This window comes from Haemaphysalis longicornis, unplaced genomic scaffold (assembly GCF_048455015.1).
Source record: "Haemaphysalis longicornis isolate Haplotype H1 unplaced genomic scaffold, Haemaphysalis longicornis Haplotype H1 scaffold_9, whole genome shotgun sequence".
Taxonomy (NCBI): Eukaryota; Metazoa; Arthropoda; class Arachnida; order Ixodida; family Ixodidae; genus Haemaphysalis; species Haemaphysalis longicornis.
The window spans coordinates 30,948,574-30,976,399 of record NW_027526460.1 but is presented as its reverse complement, the minus strand read 5'-3'; the positions used below and the strand labels follow the sequence as shown (position 1 = coordinate 30,976,399).

Genomic DNA, 27,826 nt, shown 5'->3' with positions numbered 1-27,826 from the left:
AGGACGCGAACGCTGTTGCGAGACCGAAGTCGTCCGGAGTGCTTCCGGGAGTCCTTCCCCCGACTCGTGATATATATATATATATATATATATATATATATATATATATATATATATAGACTGCCAACCTATATATATATATATATATATATAGGTTGGCAGTCTATAACGCCAAATGAGGCATAGGGGGGTTTTTAGGCTCTTTTTTTTACTACAGTTAGTGAAGTTAACATCTAATTATACGCAAGAAAGAAAGAAAGAAAGAAAGAAAAACACGCGCCCACAGTTGGGACCGAACCCACGCCTTTCGATATGATCTCGGATGCCTTACCAAATCGGCTATCTGGGCGAATGTGTTCAACTTCACTTTCTGGAGTATTTATATTTACTAGAACTGTATCTGACGCTTGAGGGTGGTAGCCAGCGCCACTCTGACTACATGGGGAGAAGGGGACCATCTTTTCAACCACCGGGCCGTGACTCCACCGCCTACAGCCTGTCATGAGCGGGTAACTGGCGGGAAACCCTCTTATGCTACCTTGGCATCAAGGCTGCCAGAACAGAGGCCCTCGCTAGGCTTTCGCAGAAGAGCCTAAGACCCCTATGCCTGCTTTGGCGTTGTAGACTGTCGACCTATCTACCTTTATTTCCTGAACCCGGACAAGAACTGAAACGGAAAAATAACGGTAATCGGTTCACGGCGAAACGGTTCAACCACCCGTTGTTGATAAAACTCGGTTAACATCATTTACGCCTTTTTATTTCACACGAGATCAACTTCGTAACCTCTCACGCACATTTTCCCTTCAGAGCAGTCACAACACTGTCAGCGCTCTATAAGTAGTCGCAACATGGGGGAAAGTATGTCCGGCAGTGTTGCAATGGTATGCTGCTGCTGGTCCCGCGTGCAGAGTGCAAGGCTTAACAAGGCACAGTTTCGCTATCATGCAGGCGATATGAAACAGTGACTTTGCCCTTCCTTCGCCGCGACTCCATAGGGGCAAGGTGAAGGCTAATGCCGTAAATGTTCCTCCTTGTTGCATCTAATAATTCGCTTGGAAAGGTCCCACCATCATCATCATCATCAGCCTATCTACGCCCACTGCAGGGCAAAGGCCTCTCCCATTATTCTCCAATTACCTCGGTCCGGTGTCAACTGTGACCAATTTATCCCAGCAAACATCTTGATCTCATCTGCCCATCTAACTTTCTGCCGCCCCCTGCAACGCTTGCCTTCTCTAGGGATCCACTCTGTTACCCTTAATGACCAGCGGTTATCTTGCCTTCGCATTACATGCCCTGCCCACGTCCATTTCTTTTTCTTAATCTCTACTAATATGTCCTTAACACGTGTTTGTTCCCTGACCCACTCCGCTCCCTTCCTGTCCCTTAATGTTACACGTATCATTTTCCGCTCCATTGCACGCTGAGTCGTTCTCAGTTTAATTTGAACCCTCTTAGTGAGCCTCCAGGTTTCTGCCCCGTCCCACACATAAGTGTTAATACTAGGCAACTGTAACTCGTAAGAGTGATTCAGTGGCTCAGCCACTGGGCACGATGCATGCTCTATTGCCGCCACCTGCGGCTGCTTTTGTGGTGTAGACGAAAACTAAAAAAAGTCTGTAGGTAGATATTTAGACGTGGGTTAAAGATTACCAGCTGCTGAAAATTTTTCTGCCGCCCGGCAATACGGTGCACCTCGTAGCAGTGCATGACATAGCTTTGGGGCATCAAATGCGCAACATTTTTTACGAGTGTGTTCGCGCGGGAAAACAAAAAGACAAAGCATAACACTTTGGTTTAAATTATTCCGCATACAGTTCATACAGAAATATTTTCTGCACGAACAAGCACAAAACCAAGTAGTGTATTGCTCTTAGACATCCCTCCTTTGTCCGACCGTTCACATAACTAAACTCGCCATAACTGCGATGTCAACGAGTGCCGCGGTGCCTCGTACAATCGTTAGTTGATCGCAAAGCGTAGAGCTGACAAGTTTGGACCGGCCATTTGCCCTCTAATGGTGACACAAGAACTTTGTTACAAATCATTGTAGTATCTCACCGCCATGGAGACAAGAAGACCAAAGCTCGTGCTATGTAGCTACAAAACTACTCATATAATACATGTTTTGAGGCATATGATAACGAACATTGTAGATTTGTGAATGTTCGAAAAAATCCAGGATGGCGTTTTTATATTGGTTTCAAAGTTAGAGCGAAATTTACGGCTTGGATTAGGTGCGGAGCTTTTTTATTTCAAATAAACTTATTAGTCTACATAAACTAGGATTGGCACAAGAAATGAAATGTTATGCGTGAATAACAGAAAAATGCAACTCCCTAGCCTGTCAAGATGCAGAAAAATAGGACCCAGCATTTTGGAAATTTACGAAGATGAGCCGTGCTTGTTAAAAAAATCTTAAAAAGGTACTTTTCGAAATTAAAAATAAATAAGTTAACTCCTTTAACAGTGCATAGCCTCGAAAGAAAAAGGCCTGCGGTGACAACGGCAATAGTTTGTGTTTCACAGAGAAAACGTTTCGAACTTTGAGCGATTCGTCCAACCTGCATGGACACAAAGCCGTCTTTGAATTTTTTTTTTTTTTGGACAGGGAAAGTTTCTTTCCTGCAAACTAACTTCAGACATCTTATGCGTCCTGTCAAGCAGCCATATATAACTTTTTGTCTAAATTCAGCATGTCGAGCTGACAAGCTTGACCCATCTCTCTAGGAAATAGTCCCTAGGACGACATAAAGGTTGGTAAAGCAAATGGCTGGTGAATCGCCATTGCTGAATTTGTTTTACCTTATATCTGGCCTAATCGTTTAAAGCTTGTCTTTGAAGACGCACCACTGTTATTGTGAAAAAGCAGTATTTTAAATTTTTGTTTCATTTTCGTGTTTATGGCTGCTTTAAACTAAAAAACGGTTTTTCTCAGTTCGCTCATAACTCAATGAATCGAACCGGTTCGCGAACCGCTTCGGCCCCATTATTTAGTTGAACTGGAATTGAACCGGAACGAAATGAATACACCGGAACCCGTAACTTTATTCTTCGGTTCTCCACCTTGATATATATATATATATATATATATATATATATATATATATATATATATATATATATATATATATATATCGCACTAGACCGGTATTCTGGAGGCCGTAGGTTCGGATCCCACCTGGCGGGCATTTTTTCTCCACTTTCTTTCTTTCTTTCTAAATTCTTTATCTATTTCAATGACCTACCACAACCTCCCCTTTGCTTTCCGAGGTTTTCTTGACTGCCAACTCTTATTTCTGTGTTATTTTCAACGAGCCCCTCATTTCCCATTCTGATTTGCTACACACACACACACACACATACCCCAGAAAGTAAAAGGAGAACACAGTCGCCCAGATAGCCGAATTGGTAAGGCATTCGAGATCTAATCGAAAGGCGTGGGTTCGGTCCCCACTCTGGGCGCGTGTTTTTCTTTCTTTCTTTCTCACGTAATTAATAAAATAATAATGTAACTTCGCTAACGGTAAAAAAAATAGTCTAACCCTATGCCTTCTTTGGCGTTGTAGACTGCCGGCATTTCTTTCTGTATTTCCTAACGAGCCCCTCATTTCCAAACCCTATTGTCGTGCGAAAGCTTAGCGAGGGCCTCGGTTCTGGCAGCCTTGATGCCAAGGTAGCATAAGAGGGTTTCCCGCCAGTTACCCGCTTATGACAGGCTGTAGACGTTGGCGTCACGCCACGGGGGTTGAAAAGAAGGTCCCCTTCTCCCCGTTGAGTCTGAGTGGCGCTGGCTACCACCCTCAAGCGTCAGATACAGTTGTAGTAAATATAAATACCCCAGAAAGTAAAAGGAGAACACAGTCGCCCAGATAGCCGAATTGGTAAGGCATTCGAGATCTAATCGAAAGGCGTGGGTTCGGTCCCCACTCTGGGCGCGTGTTTTTCTTTCTTTCTTTCTCACGTAATTAATAAAAAAATAATGTAACTTCACTAACGGTAAAAAAAATAGTCTAACCATTCCCCTATGCCTTCTTTGGCGTTGTAGACTGCCGGCATTTCTTTCTGTATTCTGTATTTCCTAACGAGCCCCTCATTTCCAAACTATATATATATATATATATATCTATATATATATAGGGGATTTCTTCACCACTTTCTTTCTGACCCAAAAAATTCTTCATCTGTTTCTATGGCCCACCACAACCTCCCCTTTTGCTTTCCGAGGTTTTCATGACTGCCAACCCTTATTTTCTGTCTTATATATATATATATATATATATATATATATATATATATATATATATATATATATATATATATATATATATATATATATATAGTTGAGAAAATGGTAGACGCACGATTAAAAACAAAAACAGTGGTTTACTGACGTTTCGACTGGAGGACCAGTCTTCATCTTGAGTAACATACAACGTCGGAGCACGCACGCTTATATAGGTGCAGAAGGTGTGCTGCAGTGCACCCGGTTAAACAACATTGGCGGGTTGGGGCGAGGGAACAGGGAAGGGAGGGCATTATACATGTGGCACTATACATGACGACAAACTCTTTTCTAAAAAGCCCGGCAATATACAACTTCATCCATAAAAAAAGACAGGGTAGGGAGCTGTTCAAAAACACTTTTCAATATATATATATATATATATATATATTCGCCCAGATAGCCGAATTGGTAAGGCATTCGACATGTAATCGAAAGGCGTGGGTTCGGTCCCCACTCTGGGCGCGTGTTTTTCTTTCTTTCTTTCTTCTGTATATTTAAAAAAAATAAAAAAAATAAAAAAATGTTTACTTCATTAACTGTAGTGAAAAAGAAAAGAGCCTAACCACACCCCTATGCCTCCTTTGGCGTTGTAGACTGCTGACCTATCTTTCTGTATATATATATATATATATATATATATATATATATATATATATATATATATATATATATATATATATATATATATATTGATTTATTACACACTGTAAACCATCATTATGTCATGTCCAAGCAGGGGGGCACAAAACGATAAAAGGCAAGAAAAAATACAAACAATAAGGCACTTATACAGTGGGCATGAGTTGCATCTAGCTGTACCAGATCGTGCCAACTCATTGCCAACTAGTAGTTAAAACACAGACAGTTGTCTTCAGTGTTCCCCCTGTTGCGTGACTACTGACGGCGTGCGGCGTGAGATTTGAAAGTTTTTTTTTCTCTTCCTTACCTTTTTTTAGTTAAAAAACGTCTTTCGGGACTGGAATGGAGCTGAATCAATCGCCAAAGGCTCGTCCTTTCAAGCTAAATAATGTTGTACCCTGTTTTCACGACCCCTTTTTTTTAGTTTTCCCGTCACCTCGATGCCGCTTTCCCCAGTACGCCGTACCGTTAACATGAATCAAAGTGTTTCTTCTTTTCCTTAACCTTATCTCGTCGGGAACCAAGAAAGAGCCCGTTTCGAGGGTACTTAAACTCACTTAAGCTCTCCTTTAAACAACGCGCCCGGAAATACGGCGAAGCCATCGTCCTCGCGGCTAGGCCCTTATATTTCACGCGACGCGTCTTCATGCTTCCGTCGCGGGTGCAGCGCCTTACGCGCGTTGGAGGCTTTTTCCGGGCCGTTAACGGCGATTAGCGGAGGAAGGCATCGCGCGTTTATTACCAGAGCTCCCACCGCTCGTAAAGAGAAGGAGGAGGAGAAAACGTACCAGTTAATGGGGCCGAGTTAGCTACGACGCCGGTTCCTTCCTCTGTAAAGGCACACGTTGCATTTTCCCTTCCGGCGGCGTCCGTGTTTACAAATCCTGGAAGATCCCCCGCGCAGGTCTGGAGAAATCGTTCGTGCCGAGTTGCTCCGCGTTTTCTCGATCTCAAACGGAGTTTGGCCCACATTTCCGGACGCGTGCTTTTCTCTGGGTGCTCTTTATAAAAAGTTCCCACGTCTGAAACGAGGCCGCCATGTTTTGCCAGGAGTGACACACACCTGCATGGCCGTTAGACGGCGAAAAAGGCGCGTAAAAACTTCCGCTGCCGCTTCCTCCGCGCTCGACGCAAAATATGCTGACTTTATGGCTTTCGCGAGTGCCATATTTTCGTCGAGCCCCATTTCGCCTTTACGCGTGCCTGGAGGGCAAAGTGGCTGACCCCGACGTATGGTTTGCACACGCGTGATCTCGGCCACGATGAAAGTGTACCTCGAAAAACGTTGCATCTTGACTTAGCGTTTTTTTTTTTTTTTGCACCGAAAGCTATTTATCCGAAGGGATTGTTTCGAAAGTAGGCGCGGCGTTGCCGTCGCCCTTAGTACCCCAAAAACAAACACCCGGACGGGGAAAGAGCAAGCAGCGATTGCTTGGAAATGCGAGACATTACACGAATGCCGCGCAGAGCAGTAACAGTGCACAACAATACGTTTAACAAACTGGTGTTGGCCGACAGCTTTCGCTCGACTGATAATGTGCCTTGAAGCATTGGTCGCTCACTTTCGTTTTGCTGTCCTGGCGGGCTGTGTTGCTGTCTTTAATTGACTTCAATAACAGGACATGCCTTCGTCCGGCAGTAATCGTAGTTATGGTTACGATTGTTGGTGATGTAGATGATTACGGTGATGGCTACGACGACGAGCAAAAGTACAATGAAGGTGAGTGTGATAATAACGCCAATAATATTAATTGCTGTTTTCGTTATAATAGTGGTGATGTGATGTGAGGATTATGACTGATTGTAATGATGATTCCGACGTACATTCACGCACAGCGCATTCGCGGACCTTTTGGGAGCATACAGATAGCATTTCTTGTTCCCGTTCCTTTAACGGCACATACCGTTGTCAAACAGACTTATCTGAGCAAGGCAACAAACGTAAAATTTAATTTCGAAACAGCCTGCAACATTTGTTTGAGCGTAGTTCCACCCACTTTTAAGCGCCCGCTGACTGGCTGCTCATCATGCACCCTGTGCGCACATCAAAATGCAGGACTTTCTTAACATGAAAAATTCGTCACAACCGGGGATTCCGCCTAGAAGTTGTCGCCCAAGAAAAACAGCAGCTGCAAGTCTTCAAAAGAACGTGGAAAAGGTGAGCCTAAAACCAACCGCATTGGTATTTTATTCAGCGCGTTCTGGTCACCCTAAATCCCTCGGAGTCTTCTGCGCTTCCCGTTAGAAAGTCACTGCTTTTATTCAAACCCCCTGTGGCAATTCTAGGTATGTTTCATACGCCACAATATATGATTGCTAGTTCTAGCAACGATGAAGTAGTTCTTAGCTTCTATGTTCGTGCAAAGTATTTTGCTGACACAACGGAAAAAACAGTCCACATAATAATTTCACCCGCCGCGGACGCTCAGTGACTAAGGCGTTGTGCTGCTGAGCACGAGTACGCGGGTTCGATTCCGCCCACAGTGGCTGCTTTTCTGACGAAGGCGACAGGCGAAACGCCAGTGCTTCGCGAATTCGGCGCACGTTAAAGTTCCTCATGGGGTCAAAATTAATCCGGAGCTCTCCACTACGGCGCGCATCATCGCCTATGTACAGATTCAGCGAATTAAGCTTCAAAATTTTATTTTATTGTTCAAGCTACAGCGACTACTTACTACCAAATGTAGGGCAACATTAGCTCGATTACCCTCCCTCCTTTGATTGGATTTCGAGAATCAACGGATACTTATTGATACAAGGGGCACAGAATGGAGGGGGGGGGGGGGGGCGGTGCGCTCTCCGTATCAGTAGGCACTGTGTTTCCGCAGTCTGACAACGAACGATTACAAGGACCCTGCAACACTTACGATAAGCGCTTTTATCGTTAGGAACCACTGCGAAAGCTATAGTTATCGCCAGCACGGAGCGGCACAGCGTGACTTGCTCGTCGCACCAGATACGCCTTCCATTTCTTGTGGCTTTATTTTTAAAGTTCATTTTTAAAGATCGAAAAGCGTTCATTGCTGCAACTCAAGGAAAACCGGAAAACAGCCGCTGCATGGCTTAAGGACGTAATGCGAGCGGTCGAAGAACGTCAAGACCAGGAAAGAGAGAAAAATCTTTTGAGCGAGTTTTAAGTACTTTATTTATTTACATCATAAAGATGCGGGTTGGCTCAGGCGAAAAGTGAAGTTTCACTTGAAAGAGCCCGAGCCACCCTTGTACAAGGCATAAAATAAGAACAGGTACAGCGCTTAATCACAACATATTCTGTACATAAGCGAACATTACAAAGTATCATGGCTGTACAGTTCTCCAGGATAGCTAAAAAGGCCCTACAAAATACACGCGATGTTTCTTTTTTTTTACCAAAACTGCATGACATCATACAACATAAGTCCACAGTGCTTGTGTACTGCGACAACAACAAAAAAAGAATCAGTGATTAAATTAGAACACTTCAGAAGTTCTAGAAATTCCATTATGGCTTACGACACAGAAAAAACTTTGCGAAGATTACACGGAGCACACAATTCTAAAACAATGTTCTGGCTTCTTAACCTGTTTAGTAGTGCGGAACAGCATTTGGTGACCATATTCCGTCCGACAAAATGGAATGTTCCAGTAATCTTGATTCCCAATACTATAAATGGGCATATTTTAAGTGTGATAACTGTGTGAAAGCAGATTGATTATTACGAATCGAGGATTTGCACTGCAATGCTAGGTTGTGAGCATATTGTTTGTTAAAAGGTAGTAAATTTAGACGTCTAAATAGCGGTTCTGCATGTGCAACATATTCTGCATTTGTAATATGACGTACTGCTTTCTTCTGCAACAGGTACAATTTGTTAATTTTGGTCTGCGTAGTGGAACCCCAAACTAAAAATCAATAGTTTGGATGGGACAGGAAGAGCGCATTGTAAATTACAAGTTTTACCAGTGCAGGAAGTAAAGATCGGCATTTGCCTAGAATACCCACGCACTTTGACACAGAGCTAAGGAGGTGAATAACATGTGCGCCCCAGGACATATTTTTGTGGAAAAAACGCCTAGTGTCTTTACCGCGTCGACTATTTCAATGCCATCAATTTTAAATGATGTATGTTGATGACAGGAATGCCCTTTTGGAAGAAAGATTACCGCTTTTGTTTTACGAGAATTGATAAGGAGCGAATTTGCTTCACTCAATGCCTGCAATGACTGAAGCGCATTGTTAATGACAGGCTGTAGCAGTCGTACGTTCTTACATTGAAAAAATAAACTGGAATTGTCAGCGTACGCAATGTATTTGGGATTGTCATCAATTGTCATTAATATAAAAAAGAAATAGTAATGGCCTAAGATACTCTCTTGTGGCACGCCTGTTGTAATTTTCTGGAATTAAGAAAAATAACTTTCTATTGCTACACATTGTTGACGGTGCCATAAATAGGAATTTAGAAGTTGGAGTGGCAAGCCGCGAATGCCATATAACTGTAATTTTTTTAGCAGGGTTTGGTGATGAATGCGGTCGAAAGCCTTTGAAAAGTCAATGAATACTCCAATACATATGTTCTTGTTTTCAAAAGCTTTCAGTATGATTTCTTTTTGGGCTAACAAAGCAGTTTCTGTTGACCTTCCCCTAAGGAAGCCGTATTGGGATGAACATAATAATGTGTGCTTACGTGAAAAATTTGTTATCCTGCTGTATATAATTTTTTCTAGGCCCTTTAAAAGAATTGGTAGAATGGAGATAGGTCTATAATTTGACATGTCGTCCTTATTTCCACCTTTGAACTACAAGATAACTTTCGAATTTTGCGTGCGTTTAGGAAAAACGCCCGGAGAAGGGAAAAGGTTATACACATAAGCAAGCACATGTGATATGACCTTTATAACATGTTTGATCTAACATGTTTTATAACATGTTTTATAAAAGTTTTCACACTCGTTCGCGAGTTTTTCGTTTGTCAACTTCAGAGCAGTATTTTCCTTTAACAACACTGCACGATCAACCTTCGCTGTCTCGAACTCTCCGATCATCAATTCGCAGCTCTTTTTGAGCTCCCTTAATTCGTATCTGAATTCTCGTTCCAATTGCGATTTGAAATCGCGCATTTCTTTTTTCACTTCATCGAGGAGCTCAGAAGTTTGCATTTCGGTCACGAGACGCAACAAAAACTACGCAAAAACTTGCAGCAGCTAAGGCAGCAGTTACAAAAAGAAATCACTTTCGTGAAGAGCGACAGCCAAAAGAAAAATATATTCCCAAACTGGAGTGATAAGGCGTACCTATTACAGCATCTGATAGGCATAGAGCAGTAATTTTTGGCTGAGGTACTTTGCGAACCCCTAATCTAAGTACTTGGTGTGTTGGGTGACTGCGTTCTGCAAGCATTTAAGATTTTAAAAAAGTTGAAAAAAGTGCTGCAGGGTCCCTTTAAGCAACCGTTCGCAGTGTAGGCACTGACCACTGATTGTTGATTTAGTCATTCTTCATTCACAACCACTCGTCCGTGGAGATTTAACGCGATGCGTAAATCGCATTTCTCTGGCTAGTCTCTCTATTTCTCTGTTTTAACTGTCGTTTGGGGTCCCCCAAGTTCGCGTCTGGGCGAAGGAAGACGCGCTCCCTTGTAACGACTGACAGATGATTTCAGACGACCTAGGTTACTTTAAATGCCTGAGGATTTCTATGCGGACTCAACAATGAGACCCCTCTGTCTGCCTGTAACGCTTCATGTGCCACTGTTTCACTGCATACGAAAATAGTAATAATAAAAGGCACCTTGGTACCAAACTCCTTATATTTCCCTTAAAAAAAAAGATGTCTTCCTAGCACAGCACAAGAGGGCAGGGGTGAAGCCGTCTTTAAAGTGGCTTGACAGCGTTTTGTAGGGAGAAGCAGGGTGTCGAACCGGAACCGGAACCGAACCGAAAACCGAAACCGAACCCGAATTTTTGCCCGGAACCGGAACTGAACCGGAACAGTATTCTTTCCGTCATTTTGGAACTGAACCCGAACCGGAACGAATCGAAGGAACCGTTCCGAACCGGTTCCGGGGCCTAAAAATTATGATTTCTAGTTTTCCATTTCGGTACCCTAGCTTGCGTCGGAAGATATTTTGCCACTCGCCAAGCAGCACCATGAAATATTTTGCATAGTCTGCAGTTCCCAAGGCCCATCATGTTCTCTTCTTACTATTGCCCTCAATTTAATTTAAAGTTGTCCGTGTATACCATCAGTTTGCGTTAGGTACTGCCCACCTATCCCAATTATCTTTTACATTTAGCATAACGTAAGTTAGAACGCATATTCCGAGGCAACATATCATGGAATATTATTCATGGTTTCTATCTGCATGGTATTTAAAATCATGTAAAGTTTTTAATGTGTTGTTAATTCGCATGCATCCCGGTCCGCTTGTGAAGGGCTTCAGGGACACCATCAACAATAAATCCATATATTCCACTTATTTTAATTTGAATGGGCAGTTATATACAAACAGCACTGAGACACAAACACTCGTAGTTCTAAAAATTAACGTCATTTCTTATTGTATACAGTGCCCTTGTGTCATTTGGTTACTGCTCTAAGAGAACATGAGATATTAAAAATGGGGGATCCTAATTTCCACTTTTAAAGTATATTTGATAGCATTTTCTTGTTATCTTGAATATGCTCAACCTTAAACTTTAAAGACTGTTGGATTAAAGTCGATTAATGCGGGTTAGCGGGTAGACTGGGGTAGATTAGTTAGGTTAGTGAATGAGCTAATGTGAATTAGTTGGACTGGTGTGTGGAATAATTTCTATTACAGGAATTAGCGAGTCAGTTAAGGCGGATTAGATGGTCGGACCACACATGATATTTTTCGGGTCCTTGGCATTTGGAAATTTTGCAGCATTCTCCTTCTCGACCAATCACGAAATTTTGTCAAGCACAAAGTAGCCGCAAAGTTATGTGAAGACCACCTGAATGCTATAGAAGGTCTTTCTTTATGCCCGTATTGCGCTGTTTTGTTGTTTCTACACTAAAATTAACATTTCGCACTAAAGTTAGTAAATAATTGCCTAATGCATATTTTATATTCATCAAAGGGTTTTCAAAACGTGTATATATATGAGGTGAGACAGTCGGAAAGAAACTAAACTGAAAGAAAAAAAATCGCGCCAATCCACCCCGTGAATGTGGTTGGAAAGCAAAGCTGTAAACGGCACCCATAACGATTACTCATGCGACGTCACTTAAAATCACTCACATCGCTCTACAAATAGTAAAACCAGAGAGAAGTGAAATGCACTTCACCACACCATTTATTACTTCAAAGAGATATTCTTGGTAAGGTTAAATGAATGCATGATGCATGAACGGTGTTTGGTTGAGTTGTATTGGTGTAGCTCAAGAGGGGAAACGTTTTTTTATAAAATCAAAGGAAGCTCCAACCCGGTGTTAGACTATCTGACTTCTCCGTCTCTGCGCCGCGGATAGAGGCGACCAGACTTGCGGCTGAGACGGGGGAGAAAGAAATACTTCTGTTCAGATTTCTGACCGGCCCAGAGTGCAGCCCTGGGGAGTGATTCCTTCTTCTGTGGGGCCCATATGCAGTCCGCGCGGCCTGTGTTCTGTCCACCCGCTGAAGCTGGGTAGGTAGACAGGGACTGGACAGCAGCATCTCCCATTGCTCTTGTTGGGTAGTTGACGGAAAGAGAGGAGGGTGCTCAGGGCTAAAGTCGCACACCCCGGTTACGGGGCGGAGTATACCTATTTCTGAGAAAAATTTACATTCAGCGTCGTAGCGATTCGGATGCATTACGTGAAGACTCGTAGGGTGGGGGAAAGAGCCCGGATTGTATGAGCCGTAGGGTAGTTTGTTATTCTCTGGAAAGGTCAGGGTAAGGCGAAGGTACGGTCTGTCTCAGAAGGCGATAATGCTGATTATCTCCCTGGACGTGACAAGCGGGTGACTGTCCTCGTGCAGCTTTATAGCACGGGAGGTAAAAGCGCAGGCTTGTTGGTAGGGCGTATTTGTTGCCCTCCATTGAAGCGTGAGGCGGTGTCCAGATGAGCTGAATGGAACCGTTTGGGGAGTGGTTTTTTAGCACGCACCGTGCAGGTCAGGACACCCAACCCGACTGGTAATTCCAGTAGGCTTGCTGGGAATCGGTGACTATCCTCCAAACCCCTGGTTGAGTGAGAGCCAAGGTGATGGCTGCCTCGTCTGCTGCCGTCATTTGTTGCGTCCTAAGCGAGGTACACGCAAGGAGGTTGCTTCTGGAGGTAGCCACGATGATGGCGTGTTGCTGCCCTCGATGTTTGGAGACGTCTGTGTAGATAACTGCATGAGAACCAACGAGGGTGGTGTTTAGCGCTTGAGCCCGTGCTTTTCGTTGACCCTCGTCATGTGAGGGGTTCATATTTATAAGTAAAGGGATCATCTTTAGTTTTAGTCGCTAAGAGTCTGGGAGTACGTCAAGCGGAGTGACATTCTAGGCTGCCCAGCCAATCTGGTGAAGCATGCGGTTACCCACCGCAGTTCTGATTGTGACCTTCTGGTTAGAAAGATGGCCTTCTATCAGCTCTTCCACCGTGTTGTGGAGCCCGTGCTAAGCAGCCTCAGTGTGGACGCACTCATGAGAAGACACAATGGCCTGCTCAACCGCCTTTCTAATCATTATATAAAGCATCTCTATGTCTTCCTCGTCGAGAAGAAGATAGGGGTTTGTCGTAAGTAACTCTCGAGAAGACAAAAGCTTCAATTAATCGAAAGGTACCGGACTCTTTTAGGTCTCGCTTCTTGGTGGCAACTCGCCTGATCATGTGTATGATTAGATTATGCTCTTTTTGAGGCACTGCAAGGAGACGTCACTCTTGGTGTTGGCCTGGAGATGTAGGCCCAGGATCTTGATGCTGGGGCTTGGAATGATGGCCTCGCCGTCAAGGAGTATTTGAATGTGTTCCTTGATGTGTCGTTTGGCGTGAGGGCGGACGACAAGGAGCTGTGATTTTTTACGTGGACACTGGAGGCCACAGGCTTTAGCACATTGGCGTATTAAAAGTGAGATTCCATGGATTGGTGTGAGCTTCCTTTAATTTTTGTAACTCTTAGCACATGAGCAAGGTGCGCACAGGGCTGCTAGACGGGTGTGAGTGGTCGTGTGACGCTTTCACGTGGCATTCAGCGAGAAGGCAGGGGGTAAACCCGTAGATGTGCTTGGTCAGTACACCATTTGTCGTCCCGTGTTCGCGTGGGCTCGTAGCTAAATCGGTAAGACAGCGGGCTCTCGCTTTGTTAGTCTATTAGTTCCAGGTTCGGTTCCAGGCGGTGCCAGTTAATTCTTTTATTTGTTCGCTGAGTTTTCTGGTGACACCAACGGTCGCGAAAGAACCCTTGGGGCGTAGAGGTAGAAAGCTTTGCTTTAAAAAAGGGAGGAACGATCAACTGGTTTGATGCCAGAGACGCTTGATAGCATTCTTCAATACCTTCTCTTTCTTTGTGCTACCGTTCTGCAACCTCCCACAGGTGTAGCATCTTAACCCCGAACACAGCTCCCTTCAAGCTGAGGAAGAGGCGCCAAAACTCTCATAACAGACTCTTAGCAGGCGTGGCCCAACTTTGCCAACGATCGATTGCATCTTACAGCACTTCCAATGATCAATCGGAGACCACCAACGAGACAGTAACGATTGTATGGGCACCAGCTCATACTGGCATTTTCGGTAAACAAGATCACCAACCTCGTGGCTCAAGATTTGACCCGCTTAGCCAGCGCTGATGAAGCCGGGCCCGAGTGCATCCATCCTGAAGTCACAGACCAGGAAATTACTCAGAACTATAGCCTCTTCCATAGAACGTATTCCTCCCAGCACAAACCGCTACCGATTAACCCGGGAAGATTACTCCGCGCCCTGCGGGCATACACTTCCCACACACCACTAGACTCCGCCTCTTTGACGGGACACAACTCTCTTCATTTCGTCTGCTGAGAGCCTTGGAACCTCATACACATAGTACGCGGCTGCGACAAGTGTACCGAAGATCCACCCAACCTCCACGTTTCCATAGAGATTTGGGAGACAGCTATGGCCAGCTCCGGCTTTCAAAATCAGTTGCTCTTGATGGAAACGGCTGTCTATTCGGCCCTCTCGAATGAGGACGCCTCTCTGAACATTTGCCTCGATGTAATTAAACTTAATTTTCTCTCTCTCTCTACAAGGGATCATTACTGCTGCTTGCTACTTCACTTGGCTATCATCTTTCCTGGAGCCCAGTCGCTGTCACGGGTCGCTGAAGGGACATTAGAAAGTTCCTATCTCCGGTGGTTCCCTATCCAATGCCGTCCTATACACGCCGTCCAATGAACCTTTATGGCCGTTCTTTCTTTCCAACAGCTCTGTTAGCAGATGAAAGATGAGCAGAAGGAAATTGCTCTAAATACCACCTGCCATGCTTGGCAGTCGGAAATTAACGCCGACGCCGGACTGTTTTCTACTTCTAGGCCTGTAATCATTTCGTGTTAAAGCTAAAGCGCCGTTGAAACTTGGGGTAGATGAAAAGCGTAGCAGACCAACCGATTTATTTACAATGCATATTTTTTGTTTCATTGTGCGAAAATAAGGGTGCGTGCGTGCTGCGTGCGTGCGTGCGTGCGTGCGTAACATTTGATCGATCGAAAAAAATATGGCGGGCGCGTACGACCTCCTGCCCGCCAAAAAGACCGCCCGTTTGCCAGTAAACTACCTGCCCGCCTGCCCGCCTGCCCGCCTGCCTGATTGGCGGCCCACAACGAGCTGCCGAGGGGGTGGGGGGAGGGAAGACTCAAAATGCCCCACCAAGGCGACACTCAAGGGTATCAAAAACGATTGTGGACGGACGGGTCGTCTGCTTAGTAGGTCGAGGCAAAAAGCAGCCTGCAGGGAGGCTGCCCATTGGCAGAAGATTCTGGTTAAGATGCACCGATGGGGGAGGCGCTGGAGGCACCGGGGCGCTGCCCGCTCGCCAGGAGGGTACATGTTCGCCTTCGAGAATACTGTGGCAAGGACTCATTATTTGGAGACGATGTGCGGCCCGTCACCGGTCGGCGAAGGGAGTGGATCACAGGGCGGCACAACGGTGGCTATGAAGAACCACGCGTTAGAGCGCAGCCCTTAAGCGCCCGCTCCTGTGGTTTCGCGTAGTTTCTCAGCGTCGGCCTCGTTGTAACCGAGAGAACGAAGACGCCACCGTAGATAGAGCAAGCAGGAAAGCGGAGGACGAAAGTATGGCGAAAGTGGGATGGGAGGGCGAAATTTCCAGACCGCGTGAGACATGCTCCACTGCAGCAACCACACAGCAGCTATGCGCCGTCGCCGAGAAGACTACAGTTCGCGCTGCGCTCAAATTTCGCATTAGCGACTACCGTAATCCTCTGCCATAATTTTTGTTTCCTCAAGAAAACAACTGTGGTGTATAAAATTGCAGTGGTATGAGCCAAGAATAAAGTAAAATATAATAAAATCATGAAAATGAACGAACTTAAATTATTAAAGGTAAACTTGCGGCCGTAAAGAGTAATGCTTTCACATTCATACAATTAGGAAGCCTTAAGTGTCCTAACGAACTTTTGTTTCGCTTCAGTTATTGTTGTAATCGTTGACCTATCGGTCACGATTTGGCCGCATTCGTGAACGTGGGAGGGTCGTAGTACCCTCCACCCGAGTGGAGACCGGCAGCGTGCTGGTGGTGGCGGTGACTGACCGCGAGCAGCTGTGCTCGTCGGTGTTTATTCGCCAGCCGTGCAGAATGTTTCACACCGAGCCTGGCAGGGCCACCGAACTTAGCGGCCAACGAAAATTGGGGAGGGGGCGGGGGCGCCACATACTCGTCACAGTACCATAGAAAACGTTTTGCAGTAGCTTGTACAGTTAAAGGAGGTATTGAAGACTTTAGATGAACGCGCCGCGGTGGCTCAGTGGCTAAGGCGTTGCGCTGCTGAGCAAACAGACGCTGGTTAGATTCACCGACGCGGCGGCCGCTTTTCTGATGGATGCGAAAAGCGAAAACGTCCGTCTGTACGAGATTTCAGCGCACGTTAACATCCCCAGGGGGTCAAAATTAATCCGGAGCCCTCCACTACGGCACGCGTCATCTTTTGCGCTGCGTCGGCGCGTTAAACCCAACAATAAATAAATAAATAAATAAATAAATAAATAAATAAATAAATAAATAAATAAATAAATAAATAAATAAATAAATAAACACTTTAGATAAACGCTTTCACTCTTCTGCGCATCTGGAAGCACTGCGAGAACTATAGCAACTGCTAGCACTGAGCAACAGTGCGTGATTTGCTCGTCGCTGCGGATGCAGCTTCTGTTTCTGCTTCGCTTTCGTGGCTTTCTTTTTAAAGTGGCTATGAAATGCGTTCTGTTCTTCAACTTAAGGAAAGCCAGCAAATAGCCGCTACACCGCTGTAATGATGTCAATCAGCGGTCGAGGAACGCCAAGACCGGAAAGGAGAGAAAAATATTTTAAGCAAATTTCTAAGTTATCTGATGAGGAGAGAGGAGTAATATTTGGCTGAGGCACTTTGCGACCCCCTAATCAATGTACAGGATGTGTTGGTTGACTACTTTCTGCAAGCATTTAGAAAAAAGTTGAAAAGTGTTGCAGGGTCGCTTTAGTTTGGCCATGGCAAAATATTTGCGCAAAGAAACATTCATTATAACATTGTTTTTATGCCGCCTTGATAAGGAAACGAAAAACGAGCACAAAAAATTAACTGAAAAAAAAACACCCTGCTTTTTTCTTGAAACCCGTGTGAACCCGTTTGAACCGGTTCGAACCGGTTCGAACCGGAACGGAATGGTGCTCTGGAACAGAACCCGAACCGAACCCGAAAGGCTTGAACCCGAACCCGAACCGAACCCAAAAAAAGACGGGTTCGACACCCTGGGGAGAAGCATGGGATCACATGGCGGTCTTTAACAAGGCACGTGGAACATCATACCTTGGCATCAAATATCCCTTAAGTCGCTTGAAAATGTAGCTTCTTAGCCATGCATGTATGTCAGTTGTGAAACTGACTTTGAGGGGTCTTTGTGTGTAGCAGAGCAGTGTAAGCATTTAACCCGTGGCTCGACGATTCCCACTTCGCAGTTTCTTAATTTTCTTAACCCCTCGGCGATGTGTCGTAGCGTTTAAAATTTAAGCACTGTCACAAAATCTGTCTGCGTGGCGAAGTATCAAATTTGCGGCATCGGGCGGCACAGCAGAAATCTGTAGCCCTCGAACCTTTGCGGCGCGTCCAACTTGTGAAGTATGAAGCCCATATAGGAAGCCCTGCAACACCACTGCGAAGCCGTGAAGTCAAAAACGCGCCCTTCTTTCATTCCCAAATCGACCGGTTTAGAACTACCATCCTCAAAGCACACGAATTATGCGCAATGCACACCACAAATATTTTGTCTGGCCAGTAAATTTTAAGTTCCGGTGGTGACAGCAAGATAGTCGCAACAAGCCCGACCGTGAGTTAGTCCTTGAAAAGCATCTTCAACGTGAAATCCGCAGCTATAAAATCTGTTTTCTCTTCCTTGCTTCAAAGAACCAAGAAAAACTCAGGGAAAGTATTTTTCCAACTGGACGGGAGCCAAGTTGTTTAGCCTTCTTTTTTTTTCTGAAACCATCAAGTCATGAATTCAAAATGAGGCAGTTGGAGGCGATTTCGAATTCTCATGGTTGGTTCACTCCTCCTGCTTTTTTTTTTATTTTTAAGGTGAGGAGGTGATCGTAAAGAGTAATAAATATTTCCCCACGGGTTAAAAATCACAAAATCGGGTATAAAAATTCAATGAGGTGAAAAAGAAAACGCCGAATTTCGCGCTTCTGGTCGCGCTATTTCTGTCACGCGCCGTGTGCAGAGCCTTTGAGCATTTCCCACCCACGGATCATAAAACTTACTCCTGTGCATGTAAGGGTTTAGCGCACGCTGTCTACACGTCCATCCCGGCAAAAGCAAAAAGGGCGGCTTCGCTTAATGTGCCGACAAAATATGTTTGTCTGCGTTTCGTTCTTCACTTTCCCTACATACTTTGCCGAGAAAAGGTCAACAGTGCCGCTTTATTAACCCCCACAGCTGGACGACGCAAACTTTGCTCGCATGTTCTGCGCAGACGAGATAGCGAAAAAGGAGGAAAAACGTCTTGTGGATGAAGGCTTAGCAGCAGTTTCTTCACTTCGCCACACAGCGAGACACAAAAAGCGGCTGGGTAGTTTAAGCGCAGAGAGGCGTTCTCAGAGCAAATGAAGATGGAGAAAATAAGCTTACGCACAGGGATCAAGGAAAAAAGGGAACTAGCTTTCCCAGGATTCTGGCATTCAAAAGGCAAGAACCCCGTTATGGGGAAAAGTCGGGAGGAGTTTGGGGGCATGGACCGTGCAACCTCGGCCTCCCTGGGGAAACGGCAGACAGCCGATGGAGTCCTAGACACTTCAGGATCCAGTAAGACGGTGCGGATATCCCTAAGCCCAGAGGTAAACAGCGCGTCTGCCTTTTCCACGAACCGGCGTTCATCGAATTCTCTATCTGCTTTGTGCTGTCTCGGACGTTTCTTGTATGCGTCAGCAATTGTTTGAGAAGCTTCAAGACAGGCGTTGCTGTGAGGGACCTGTGAAAAAAAAAAAAAAAAAAAAACTTGGGCGTAAGAATGTGCTAACAGGAAGAAATCAAATTGCTGCACCAACCCGAACTAAACAAAATTGTGGTTCATCCCTCTTTCATGGGAATCGGTAAAACACGAAAGTGAAAGGTGCCTTCACAGGAGCAGTTGAATGTTAAAGGAACCTCCTTCATGTGCGAAGGGTTCGCAAGCCTGACCCCGCCAGACTAAGCGACGCGGATATGCAAGAAACATAAAAAATAACTGGTTTATTCCGGGACAACAGCAGCTTGAAACAGTACCTTGAAACACTAGGTCATGGGAACAACGCCATAGCTTAGCCTAGCCTTAATTCACGCGCGTACTCCGTACATGAAGGCGCTGGCATCGAGACGGCAACTGTCGGCGCTCATTACCGTCATGATGCGCTACTTCGCTTCGCCTCTCCTAGACGTCAGCACCATCTTAATGAGTCATAGGGAAGGACATAACGCGCGTTCGTAGAGCTGCTCTCGTCTCTGCTCATATAGCGCAGTCGGTAGGGCGCCACGTACGTTCCGTTGCGGCGTGAGGGCTCGAGAGGGCATGGGCTCGAATCAGGGCGCCGCAGCGTCAATGGCACTTTTTCTGACGACGTCACTTCCGTGACGGATATGACGTGGGTGAGATCTTGGTGTACCCGGGCATAAAACACTTTCGTGTTAAACGGTTAATCTGGCCAACATCGCAGAGTGGTCGAACCGTTCACGTCCTGTGATGCAATGTTACGGGTTCAATGCGAGGTTGTGAAGGCTGCATTTCCGATATAGGTGGAACACCAAGACGTGAACGGGCAAACGAGTGTCACGCTTCGGAATAGCGAACACCGCTTGGGTGTTTTGAAAGAAGCACACTGGGTAATGGGTTCGAGGTAATGCCTGTGGGTTACACAGGACTACGTAGGCTTCACGCCCCTAGCGTCCGTAAAACTCAAAGCATGTCTTGTTTCTTCTTCTTCAAAATTTACTTCGGTGATTATCAGGAATCGTCTTACTGCCCGGAACAATTCTCGGGCATACGGTCGCGAAATCTTTGCATCACTTGAAGTCGGTTGTTTAACAATCAAAACTGAAAAACAAATAAGGAAGAACGGAATTTTTATGTTTACTTATTTATCTGTTTGTTTACAGACACACATTCTGTGAGTAATGCAGCAAAGTTCAGAAGTTTCAATCGTGTGCGCGCGTGTGTGTGTGTACAAAGTAGGAATGAAGTGTTCACTAAAGGAAAGTAACAATTATATCCTTAAATATTCTCTAGTGATATTACGTACCAAAATGCAAAAAAACTGTATTTTTTCATGCGGTCTCCTATCAATTAAATATAAGCTTCAATTGCACTCATACATGCCAAGCAACATAAAATTTTTGTTATAGGAGTCACTGTGTTCACCCCGCTAAAAAATGCGAATCGCTTATTATTGCATTAGGACGCGTAAGTAGAAACCTTTATATAAATCTGAAGGCGGATTTGTAATTTGATATTTTGTTGAAGTCCTTTGAATAGAAGAATCTCAACGCTTCTCTGGGCAGTTTAAATTGATTTCGTAGCGAACGCCCTATCACATCCCCTTGCATACTCGCATGCGCCACTCGCAATTTATCCGAAACTACTTTTCGACCAACCCACTCCCCTCAATCTTTCTTGCTTTTTTAAACGCGTGGAGATCGGGCCCGCGTCCGCCGCATCTTCTGTTTTTCAATCTCTCCGTGGGTATCGAAATTTCCCATCGAGGGGAAATAAGGTAATTAAATATACTTTTATGTGCGCTGCGTGATTCCCAGAAACCCAAGCTTCGTAACACTTAGCGGTGAAGCTTATAAACCTGTATGAGAAACGCTGCTTTTTCATGCTCCGTTGAATTTGCTATGTATAAGAATTTTTTTTTTTTTTTGCAGGGTAGCATTACATCAAGCTTTCTATTTTATAAGATGCTCTCTCCGTCGTTTCTGTGAGACGAATCTCAGAGACATCGTCTTGCTCCTTCCCAATTTCGGAAGGAGATGGTATCGCGGTAATGAAACCGGCCCTGCACCGATTTTTTAGCTATTTATTTGTTCTAACAGCGTTAGTGGAATACTTGGCAGCGGCTTTGATGTACGGGTCTGCGCCTTCCTTCCCCCTTGGCCTCGGCTCCTGGTGCAAAGCGAGATGACGATAGCACCTTAGCGGTTAGCTCGTCACCCACTTACTTAGGAGGAGCACGGTAACGGGCTCGTACCTCATATCACCGAAATGCGTCGTATTTTTCTTATTGAAACCCGCGGAATTGTATCCCGAATTTCACAGGCATTTTGTTTCGAAGGAAGTGATAGCCACCAGCTTAATTTCGCAATGCACTTGCAGTGGGTCACTTGCCGCGGAACGGATTAAGTTACACGCTAGGGGCGTCTGTAAGAAGTACGAGCTACGGCTTTCAAAGTACGAGCTATGGTCTACCCAACCGCGGAAATCTTTGTCTTCGCTGTAAACGATGCCCAGATCATTGGCGGAGCGTAGAGGGGCCAATTACGCGAATGGCCTCAGTGAGTTGCTTGCAAGTGGTCGAATTCTGGTCATCGGGTGTGCGTATATATATATATATATATATATATATATATATATATATATATATATATATATATATATATATATATATATATATATATATATATATATATATAGCGAATACGAATGGGGTACGAGGGGCTCATTGAATAAAGACGGAAATAAGGGTAGGCAGTCAAGAAAGCCAAAGAAAGCAAAGGGGAGAATGGGGTAGGCCATTTTATTATCGTTGAAACAGATACAGATACAAGAAAGAAAGAAAGTGGTGAAAAACATGCCCGCCGGGTGGTATCCGAACCCACAACCTCCAGAATACGCGTCTGGTGCGATGACCACTACGCTACCGGCGGGGCTGTGCTCCCCTCCACTTTGTCGGGCATTTATGTTAAGGTAATTGTTTTCTGTGCTTAGCTAAAACTAGCTAAAACTAGCTAGCTAAAACATTACTCTTGTCAAGGACAATAGATTGCTTCCATGAGTTACCAAAAAGAGTCATAAGCGGCCCGGGGGCCAATAAGAACAGTATGTGTTCTGAACAGTATACCATTCTGTTACTGCAATGCCGACGTTGCTGCGAGGAAAGTTATGTTGCGACGAGGCAGCCTAAGGCGGTGACTGATAAGAATTTGTCTGTTTTTATCATTTCTTTACTTCGTTTTGATTCCCCGTGTCCACTCATCCTCTATCAATCCTCTATCATTCCTCTATCATTCCTCTATCATTCCTCAATCCTCTATCATCCTCTATGCATCCTCTATCAATATGTACTCATGTGACCTTGCCCATTATAAGTTTTCTTGACTGTCGCGTTCATACCGCGTCCTGCACTGCTAGTATGGCAAATAGTCTGTATATTTTATTCATGTATGGCTGTACCCTGGTTTTCCCAAATCGATATTTTGTACCTACCCCCACTCCTGCAATAGCCCCAAAAGGGCTGCAGTATGTTTAAATAAATAAATAAAATAAATAACAGCGAGCCCGTGAGCCACATTGTGCAGCAGGCGACGTTTGCTTCCTGCGTAGTATTTGCAGCACATTAATTTACGAGCCGATCCACGTAGACGTTTTCGAGCTGCCGAGTCGCTACCCAGTTTTTTCAGCATGTCCACTTCGGTGTTCGTCAGATACAGTTTCAATCTTGAAAATCATCAAATCTTCCCACACCGGGGCCGCGACCACCGCTACCTTCCTCCGCTAATGCATAGGGCGTAGCCACTTGCGCTAAAATAAGTATATGGTGCTGATAGCGTACAGATTTGACACAAGCGGCCGAACATGGAAAGTTACCGCACCTCCAACATAGAGAGGCCCCAGAAATCGGGAGTTCGGGATGGAAAAAAAAAAAAAAAAAAGCAGGAGAACTGCCCGCCATATTTCTCGCGAACTGCCTGAAGTATATGGCTCTTTCAAAACCTGCGTGCTTCTCCCCTGCTCCCCCTCCCGCGCCCTTTTCTTTTTCTTCCACTATTCGAGGCTTGGGCGGACTCAGCGGCCTGTGAACGCGTTTTGGCTGCCAGTAGGGCTCGAAAAAAGAACACGCAAAGGCTTTAGAAATAAAAAATAAAACACTGTGCAATGCAGCTTTCTGCCAGCGGGACAGAAAAATGGGCAACACTGTTATCAGAGACAATAAATTCTCCGCCACGAGCTCCTCACGGGAGGGGGAGAAAAAAAAAGGCCGTTTCTTCTTTCCGCCAAAGTGACTTTCAAACGCGCTTTCGCAGTTTCGAACTGCTTTTTTCCCCACGGAGGGGGCGGGAGGGGGAGGAGTTTCGGATCCCTTTTTTTTTTTAGAAAAACGCTGAAAGTGAAAGGGGCGAGAAAGGAAAAAAGGTGCTGATGCGCGCATATTAGAGTCCACGGAATGCAAATTCGCGTTGGACGCTCGGCGAGCTCTATTATTTGATGCTGTTCGCTGGCCATTTGTATACCGTAGTACCGTGCTTGCGGAACGTTAACGTCAGCTCCGCACGCTAGCACCAAACCGCAGATGCGCCGCCCTGACGTACTGATTGCTTGGCGTCGTTTGCATCTTTTTTCCCCTCTTTCCCTCGGCCCGCTGCGAACGCAAAAGAAGAGACGTTTCTGCCATGCAATGGGAAGCGCTGGCAGCTTGCTTTTCACGCAAATTAGGCACTGTATTATCATTTAAATACGCATTGGGCCATCAGCTCTGAGTCGGGATTTCACATTGGGTTACTGTGCAATTCCTTTCTTCGAAGGAAAATCTTTATCTTTTTTATTCATAAAAGAGGCGTGTGAAAATTTAATTTTAATTTCGCGAATAAAAGAAGAAAAAATACGCCTATAAAAATGACGACAAAATTTGTTTAACTTAAAGAAACTATAGCCTTCGGTAACTTTGGTAACTAACTCGACTCAATTCCAGCTCCGTCAGACCTTTTTTTTTTTTTTTTTTTAAGGCGAATAAAGACAAGAACATTAAAAAGCCTTCACGTTTCGCGCTACACGACGTCAGCACGAAGGTAATAAGGGGAATACAAATATAAAGTTTTCGGCGTGATAAATCCGCGTTAGCGTGCAAGTGATACGAAAAAAAAAAAAATAGCGCAGCTTGTACTACTGGTGCAAGGCTGGAGAAAGAGCAGAGCTGGCGGGCCCTCTCCCTTCGTCGGAGACCCGGCTGTTGCACCTCGCATGGATTTACGATCTTGCCGCTCAAAGTTCTCCATGACTGGCAGGCCCGGAAAATTTTGTCCGCAGTCTTTCGCATCTATCGCAAAGTGGACCGCATTAGCACGCGCTAGAACCCGCAGCAACCGGCTTCGCGAACTCGGTGTCTGTAGCGCGAACTCGCCGTCTGTGCTCCCCACTATAGGGGCGAACGCACGTAAGCTGGCGAGGAGAACACGCGAGAGACCTCGCCACGTGCGCTGGGCAGAGTGTTCTCGAAGGGCGAGCTGGGCGACTCCGGGCGTTCCTCACGAGGCGCATGCTCACGTGCGCTCGGCTGGGCTGGGTTTTCTGGTAACGCTCGACGTCTGAACTAAAAGCTTAAACAGCTGTGCTGTTAAAACTAAACTAAAGGCACCACTACAAGCACACAGAAATGTTTCTTGGCAGTGACTTATAGTTGGCCGCCGCCAGTCGAAAAAACGAGTCAGTGTGACGTCATAAGAACCCGAGCAGGAAGCGACTAGCCACTGCTTCGCCCGCGTTCCCTATAACATCCAACTTAGTTATTGTTTGTTTTTAGTTAAAACAGTTGTTGCTCTTACTGGGACAAAGCAGCAGAATGAAACAAACCTGCATATTGTCTTTACCACCCTACTGAACGTAATAGCATCGCACATATTATAAGATGCAATTTCAAGCGAAAGTCCCCTTACAGACTGTTTGCGGGACCCTCGTCTGTTTCAGCTTACTGCTGCTGAAACGATTTCCAATCCAATTCAATCCAATCCAATCCAATCCAATCCAGTCCAGCCCAGTCTAGTCCAGTCCAGTCCAGTCCAGTCCAGTCGCGGCGGCGGCGGCTCCGGCGCGCCGGCTGTGCGCCGTGAGACGTCACTGCTCCTCGCGCATGCGCAGCACGGCTCTCCAGGGGCCAGGCGATACTGCTCAACCTCGGCCAGTGTAGCTCACGCTACAAAAGAGACTTGGAAATGGATGCTCTGAGCGGCTAAAAAAAGGAACTCTGATTATGTAATATTTTAAATCGTACGACTTTAAATAGCTTGTGTTACATTAAGTATGCGAAGCTCGAAGATTGATTTTGAACAGAAAATCGCGGAGCGACACCTCATGGCCTTGCTTTGTTTCATGTATTGGTGGTCCCGCATAATTGCCGGGTTCTCAGAATCGTGGCGAGAATCAGAATCCGAATCAGCAGAATCGGGGTCACAATACCGCTCACGCTATAATACAGGGGTACTACTGCGCACAAATTAAATCACCTAGAGATGGCGTAAAGCTAAACACTGTCGGTTACTTCGTCGTATAATAATCGTGAATACCCGGGCGACGCCAAAAAATACCCAGAAGATAATGTAAAGAAATAGTATCAGATGTTAAAAAATGTTTACCTACAGCTCAAGGTTTTTATCCCCGCCAATCATCTTATGCTTGAGCATCGCCAGACTGAAAGCTAACAGACAACGTATTCACGTCCTAATTTGTAAGCTGATCCAGTTGCTCAGCCAATTGTCTTCAAAGCGTTCTGTTTTCTTTTTTTTTATGTTTGTATACACACAAAAATTTGTATACGGAGTTTGGAAGATACTTGCGTGTTTACCGTTCACACATAGGCGTGCCTGGATAATCCCCATCCATTATTCCATGCGAACCTCGCTTGTTAAGAAACTGTTGTCATCACTGACCGCCAACTTTGGATGTGAAAAGGAAGGCGTAAAGCTATCTCCGCGGCCAAGAAAACTAACTCGTCCTTTGCGTAATTAACGCATCATTTTCGGCTGCAGTAAGAAGGGTTAGGTACAAACTGGCTAAGAAAGTGCCGAGAAAACGAGAAAATTCAATCACGATTTTGGCGTCTATAGACGAATTTCTATTCCTGCTGAAGAGGCTTAGCTCTTTGAAAATAAAGAGCGAAAAAAAAAAAATGACCATTCATTGCACTCTGTGAAAGTGGTTATCCAGCGAAGCTGCGTGTATTTAGGGGTGTGAAAGCGATTCTTCCCCGGCGAGTGTTTGTCGGACTATCCTGTCTTTGGTCAGGTCGTTATCGAACCACGGTGTGTCAAACACGTTGCAACTCGAGCCGAAATGACGACCGAGAAAGTCCATTTGGAATCTGGTGTACGCGCCATTGAACTCGTGTCTAACTTTGCACTGTGGCGCCGAAGGCGCTCTGTGGCATTCTCTCGCCGCTGTGGCAGTCCTCTGTGGCATTCTGTGGCATTCCCTCGGTGGCATTCTCTTGTCGCTCGTCGCTTATGTGCCGTCTCCCGGGCGCGCTCGTCGAACGCCGGATTAGTATCGGAACGCCGTCAACGATTACACTCACGTCACTGTTGTCGGCCCCGTTCGCATCGCATTTTTTTAATGAGTAGGCTTCACTACGCAACACACTATGTCGGAAAGCCAGCTTACAAGGATCAAGCTTACACAGATATTTTTAATGCGCAGCATTCCTTGCTGAGTACCCCCACAGCCAGGAGCGTGTAACACCCTGCATTTCCACAAAAATTCAGATTTCGCGAAAGTTCTAAATCTAATTGTTAGAATAACGTAAATGGAGATAATTGGTGGAACGAAATATTAAAAACGTAAAAAATAAAAATATAAAAAAATTACGGAAACTGCCAAAACGTATACCGCATGGCATTTCCACAATAATGCAGATGTCGCGAAAGTTTCACTTGTCATCGTTATACTAGCGTAATTGGAGATAATTGGGCAAACGAAATTTTGAAAAACTAAAAAAAAATGAGAAAAATATAAAATAACTTCGGGAACTGGCGAACCGTGTAACGCCCTGCATTTCCACAATAATGCAGATTTCGCGAAAGTTTCAAATGTAAACTTTAGAATAACGTAAATGGAGATAATTGGTCGAACGAAATTTCAAAAAAACTAAAAACGACAAAAATATAAAAGAAATTACGGAAAATGTCAAAACGTATACCACAAAACGTATACCACAAATGTCAAAACGTTTCCACAATAATGCAGATTTCGCAAAAGTTCCACCTGTAATCGTTATAATA

General features: G+C 45.0%; 1 protein-coding gene and 2 non-coding genes across 3 annotated transcripts in view; 1 reads left to right on the top strand and 2 right to left on the bottom strand.

Moving 5' to 3' along the window:
• The window catches only part of LOC144152979 (cubilin-like), a 276,959-nt gene that overhangs the window by 223,663 nt on the left and 25,470 nt on the right, over nt 1-27,826 (bottom strand). The gene's annotated exons all lie outside the window — the stretch shown is intronic.
• On the top strand, nt 4,682-4,753 carry Trnat-ugu (transfer RNA threonine (anticodon UGU)). The gene has a single exon. It is a non-coding gene; the product is annotated as a tRNA-Thr (tRNA).
• Nucleotides 22,414-22,486, bottom strand: Trnat-cgu (transfer RNA threonine (anticodon CGU)). Its single transcript has one exon. It is a non-coding gene; the product is annotated as a tRNA-Thr (tRNA).